The sequence below is a fragment of the Triticum aestivum genome, chromosome 2A, assembly GCF_018294505.1.
Source record: "Triticum aestivum cultivar Chinese Spring chromosome 2A, IWGSC CS RefSeq v2.1, whole genome shotgun sequence".
NCBI classification, from domain to species: Eukaryota; Viridiplantae; Streptophyta; class Magnoliopsida; order Poales; family Poaceae; genus Triticum; species Triticum aestivum.
The window spans coordinates 457,484,795-457,491,293 of record NC_057797.1 but is presented as its reverse complement, the minus strand read 5'-3'; positions in this window follow the sequence as shown (position 1 = coordinate 457,491,293).

The following is a 6,499-nucleotide window of genomic DNA, read 5'->3' as shown; positions in this document are numbered from 1 at the left end:
ATTTCTTCATCAAACAAGCGAGCTGGACCTGCCCAATCAATCTTGAGGCTCTCAAAAGCTGAGATCTCATCTCTTTCACTGGGTACATACGACGCGACGAGAATGGCGGCGGCGATGGCGAAGCAGGCGTTGCTGGCGGTGATCTTGGTGCATATCTGCGGCGTCATGGCGGCCGCGAGCAGGACGCTGCGCGGGGACGACTGGCTGGAGGACAGCGTTCAGACGGTGGTGATGCAGATCTTCGGCGGCTCCAAGTCCGGGGGAAGCGGCGGCACACACTGCTGCTGACCACGCAAACGACCCACCATGACATCCCTTGTACTAGCTAGCTGCACATACATTCCGCTCTTTTGTGCGAGGCTGTCTTTTTCCGAAAGTGGATGGTGAAAGCTCACGGCCTGATCGATGCACATAGCGCAAGACTATATACTCAATTAGATCATGTGATTTATGTTACGATATTCGGTTCGTTCATTCTTTGTTAATAAACTTGATGGCCGCTTGGGCCGATTGGGAACTGAGCTTCGGGTTGTTTGAAAGTATCGAGTTGTGTGAACTGAGATTTGAGTTGTTTCAATGAGCATAGCTTCGTCCTCGTTAGCCCCTTCCAGAACAGTAAATCATTTGGTTGTGTTGTAACCTGCGCTAAGGCCTTGGATTGCAAGTACTTGCTACGCAAAATCTGGATCCACATGCCATTGTCCTCGATCGATAGTCTGCATAGTACGACAATTCTAAAATTGGCGAAGCTTTGTTTGACAGTTTTGCTTAAAATATAGTGCCCGGCAGGACTTGTCAGAGCAAATTTTAACTAGCATGACAAGATATAGATAACTCTATGCGGTTATATGCATCACTTTATTTTATTTTTTCTACTCCCTCCGTTCATTTTTGTAAGTCATTCCAAACAACTTAAAATAGGCTATTTTGCACATTGTCTGAAATATCTTCAAGATTTTATAGAAGTGAACAGAGTGGTACATGTTTGTTAGCTGAATGTTATTAAGGATTTGTATGCACTTGGTGAACTGTATTGTGTTGAATTAATTCTATAATCTGCTTGAGGAAAAGTATACCAGAACGAAAACATTGTACAGTCGAATAATAAATCTACTGCAGTACTAAATAACTTCAAAATATTATTTGCGTTGACTTCAATAGAAATAGTTAGGCAACAAAAATGTAGCTAGATTTGTAAAAAAATTAAACAAGTAGATTTGTATCTTTAGTTTTTCTACATTCATATTAATGACCATCTAAGTTTATCAATGGACGCCATTACACATCTGACGTTCCCTTGGGGGGGGGGGGGGCACCGAGTGAACGGTTGTGGAATGAATGAATGTTTCGTTTGGTAAAAAAAATCAGAATTGCCATGTGAAATAGGTAAATTTATCATGATGTTGCATAAGGATTTGTCATGTTCGAAAGTATAAATTGTCATGTTGTATAAAAGGTTTGTCAGAAAAATCCCATTCCGCCCCAGAGTATTTCTCATGCGTTTTCCAGAGATTTGCCATGACCGCAACATGAAGAATTGCCATTCTAAAAAGGAACATGATGGAAACTTTCATGCTTAGGATTTTCCTTGCCGACATGAAGGGAATCGCTCGTAGTTCGAGCAGAGCGTTACTGACATGATAGGCAAATCAACTCGACGAAAAACGAAAACAAGCAGCGTGAAAACCCCCTTCAACATGAAGGAAAAAAAACACGGACGTCAGCCAGCCAGCCAAACTTCACTATATCGGGGGAGGTTACAAACACCGAGGATTTACAACTGATCGACTTATCACGTGCGGCGGCTTACAAGAGGTATATGTAATACAAGTGATCTAGGTCAATACTGATCCGTACCGCGGGGGGCTTCGCCCTCCCCCCTCCCGCACCCCACAGGCGTCCCTGTCGATGGGCGGCGGCCCACATGGGCTAACTTCAGACTCGCTACGCTCCGCTTCGGCCCAAGCCTACCGACGACGGGCCTCGCTCCGCACGCTCGTCAGAAGTTAACCTTCCTCTTTATATTTGAATTTGGAGCATAATATAACAGACTCCACCTTTGAGACAAATTCCATCTTGTAGCATGAATGAGAATCTCCTCCCTGAACAACAAAGAAAACACTTTCGACGCCAAAGAACCACTAGGGCTAATAAGTTATACCAACTAAGACTGAGCAAAGCTCAAACTTAGTAACATGTAGCTTTGTCAACATATCAGCGGGATTATCATGAGAATAATCTTGCATACCTTCAGTTTACCATGTTCGACTGACCAAACTCATTGCAAATGACAAATCAGGCCTAGAACACACCATTAAAGAATCAACGGCACTGGAATATGAAACTCTTGACATATACTCAAATTCTTCATTATTACTAGGGGCCCAATGTGACGCCCCCGGTTTGACCGTACACTAAACATACACGCAAACGTGTACGATCAAGATCAGGGACTCACGGAAAGATATCACAACACAACTCTACAAATAAAATAAGTCATACAAGCATCATATTACAAGCCAGGGGCCTCGAAGGCTCGAATACAAGAGCTCGATCATAGACGAGTCAGCGGAAGCAACAATATCTGAGTACAGACATAAGTTAAACAAGTTTGCCTTAAGAAGGCTAGCACAAACTGGGATACAGATCGAAAGAGGCGCAGGCCTCCTGCATGGGATCCTCCTAACTACTCCTGGTCGTCGTCAGCGGGCAGCACGTAGTAGTAGGCACCTCCGGTGTAGTAGGAGTCGTCGTCGACGGTGGCGTCTGGCTCCTGGGCTCCAGCATCTGGTTGCGACAACCAGGTAGAAGGGATATGGGGAAAAGAGGGAGAAAGCAACCGTGAGTACTCATCCAAAGTACTCGCAAGCAAGGAGCTACACTACATATGTATGCATTGGTATCAACTGGAATAAGGCTATCATATGTGGACTGAACTGCAGAATGCCGGAATAAGAGGGGGATAGCTAGTCCTTTCGAAGACTACGCTTCTGGCAGCCTCCGTCTTGCAGCATGTAGAAGAGAGTAGACTGAAGTCCTCCAAGTAGCATCGTATAGCATAATCCTATCCGATGATCCTCCCCTCGTCGCCCTGTGAGAGAGCGATCACCGGTTGTATCTGGCACTTGGAAGGGTGTGTTTTATTAAGTATCCGGTTCTAGTTGTCATAAGGTCAAGGTACAACTCCAAGTCGTCCTGTTACCGAAGATCACGGCTATTCGAATAGATTAACTTCCCTGCAGGGGTGCACCACATAACCCAACATGCTCGATCCCATTTGGCCGGACACACTTTTCTGGGTCATGCCCGGCCTCGGAAGATCAACACGTCGCAGCCCCACCTAGACCAACAGAGAGGTCAGCATGCCGGTCTAAACCTAAGCGCCCAGGGGTCTGGGCCCATCGCCCTTAGCACACCTGCACGTTGCGTGGGCGGCCGGAAGCAGACCTAGCCTAGTAGGCGTTCCAGTCCAATCCAGCGCGCGCCACTCCGTTGCTGACGTCACGAAGGCTTCGGCTGATACCACGACGTCGAGTGCCCATAACTGTCCCCGCGTAGATGGTTAGTGTGTATAGGCCAGTAGCCAGACTCAGATCAAATACCAAGATCTCGTTAAACGTGTTAAGTATCTGCGAACGCCGACCAGGGCCAGGCCCACCTCTCTCCTAGGTGGTCTCAACCTGCCCTGTCGCTCCGCCTCAAAGTAATAGTCGGGGGCCGTCGGGAACCCAGGCCCATCTCTATCGGGATGGAGCCACCTGCCCCTTCAGCCCCCAACTCCGAACAGTACCACAGGTAATGTAACTGTGTAAAGTATATAGTATATGCCCGTGATCACCTCCCGAAGTGATCACGGCCCAGTAGTATAGCATGGCAGACGGACAAGAGTGTAGGGCCACTGATGGAACGCTAGCATCCTATACTAAGCAGTAGGATAGCAGGTAATGGTAATAATAGTAGTAGCAAGGATAGGCTATGCATCAGGATAGGAATAACGGAAAGCAGTAACATGCTACACTACTCTAATGCAAGCAGTATAGAGAAGAGTAGGCGATATCTGGTGATCAAAGGGGGGGCTTGCCTGGTCGCTCTGGCAAGAGAGAGGGGTCGTCAACTCCGTAGTCGTACTGCGTAGCAGCGGGGTCGGTCTCGGTGTCTAGCGAGAGAAGAGGGGGGAGAAACAATAAATATTTAAGCAAACGGATGCATAGCGATGCATGACATGACAAGTATCGGTGCTAGGGGTGCCCTATCGCGGTATGAGGTGATACCGGTGAAGGGGGGAAACATCCGGGAAAGTATCCCCGGTGTTTCGCGTTTTCAGGTAGAGGAGCCGGAGGGGGAAAGTTGCATGTTTGATATGTTAGGGGGGCGCGGAGGACGAACGGCCTGCGTATCCAGATTCGTCTCGTCGTTCTGAGCAACTTTCATGTTGAAAATAATTTTATCCGAGTTATGGATTAAAATATATGATTTTCTAAAGATTTTATTAATTTCTGGAATTTAATTAATTATTTAATTTAATTCGAAATTTGGTTTTATGACATCAGCATTATGTCATGCTGACGTCAGCAGTCAACAGAGTTGACTGGTCAACCTGACCAGTGGGTCCCACTGGTCAGTGACACATTTTAATTAAACAGTTTAATTAAACTTAATCAAAATTAATTAGGGGGTGGGCCCCACTGTCATGCTAATTAATTAGCTAATTAACTAACCAGGTTAATTAGATAACTAATGTTTAATTAATTTAATTATTTGTTTAGTTTAATTAATCAAAATTAATTAAGTTAATTATTTCTGAAATTAATTAATTAATTAATTAGTTATATATTTTTATATTTATTTTTTTTCTTTTTTTTATAAAACGTTCTGGGGCCATGGGGCCCCTGTGTCAGTGGCTCAGGGGGAGCCCTAGCGGGCGAACGGGCACAGGTCTCGGGCGTAGGCGCCTGTCGAGGCGGACTGGGAGCGCCGGGCGTGGCCACGGCGGGGCGCCGGGTGGGGCCACAGCGGGGCGCCGGGCGGGGCGGCCAGAGGTCGCCGGGCGCGGGCCAGGTGAGCGGGGGAGGTGCGGCTGGTCGGAGTGAGGCGAAGCGGAGCGGGGAGCTGCGAGTGGCGGGGGACGCAGGGGCGGCGGCGCGGGCGCCGCGGGGACGCGCAGGAAGCAACGGCGAGCAGCAGCACGGGGATGCGGCGGGGCTGTGGGCGATAGCCGGCGAGGCGGGAGCTCCGGCGGGCGCGGCACCAGCAGCCGGTGGCGGGCGCTGCCACGAGCAAGGCGGGGCTAGGCCGACGAGCAGCAGGGCAGCAACGGCTGCGGGGGCGAGCGGGGCGAGTGGCGTTGTGCTCGGGCGGGGTCGGCCGCGGTGCAGCAACAGCATCGCACGGGGCGAGGGAAAGAGAGGAGGGGTGCGACTCACAGCGGGTTAGCAGGGACGGGGCAGCGTGTGTCGAGGAGGGCGACGGGGACGACGAGCGACGTGGGAGAAGGCCGGTGGGGAGGGGCTCCGGTGATGGCGGCGAGGGCTCCTGGCGTGGATTCCGGGCGGCGGCGGCGAACGCCCCGATCCGATTTGGATCGGGGAGGGGGCAGAGGGGGAGTGGAGCGAGTGGGGGGGGAGTGGGGCGACTGGGGGAGGGGTTAGGGTTACGGGGTGTGGGGGGTTAAGTGGTGGGGCGGGCCGGCCTTGGGTTGGCTTGGTGGGCCAAGGCCCAGTGGCGCAGAGGGGGTTTCCTTTTCTTTATTTTTGTTTTACTTTTCTTTTCTCTTTTTATTATTTCTTTCTTTTCTGTTTAAATCATTTTAAACCATTTAATCATTTTATAAAAAGGTGTTTGTTGCCCCATAATTACCCTTGTAATATTCGGCAACCACCGAACATTTTTGTTTTAATTTTTGAAAACTTTTATTCTTGTCCTAAATTTGAATTTGAATTTTGAACGGTTTCGAATTATTGCGAGGACAGCAACAGTAACCGAGGTGACGTGGCATCATTAGCGGAGATTCACTGCAGCTTAATTATCCGGGCGTTACACCCAAGCCTACCGGCGACGGGCCTCGCTCCGCTCGCTCGTCAGAAGTTAGCCTTCTTCTTTATACTTAAATTTGGAGCATAACATAACACAGAGAATGCGTGGGGCCAAACATTCTAGAATTCACGCGTGGGGTCAAACATTCTAGGATTCGCGCGTAGAGCCCAACATGACTGAGGGTGTTCGCCCAAAAATGCTAAAATCTTAGGTCAGTTTTTAACATTCACGTTATCAATAGGAATTTTCTTAGGGGAGAAAGCACTATGTATATTTACTTGGGATAAGTTAAATAAGTTTTAATACTTACTAAAAGGAGATTCAAACGCCTACCTTTGCATCATTATGATGGACACAATTATCTTTAGTAGTTGATGCAAAGCAGTGAGGTCAAAGAAAGTTCCAAAAAAAGCAGTGAGGTCAAAGACAATTTTGTATGCAGTCAAACCTCATGGTACACCGTTTT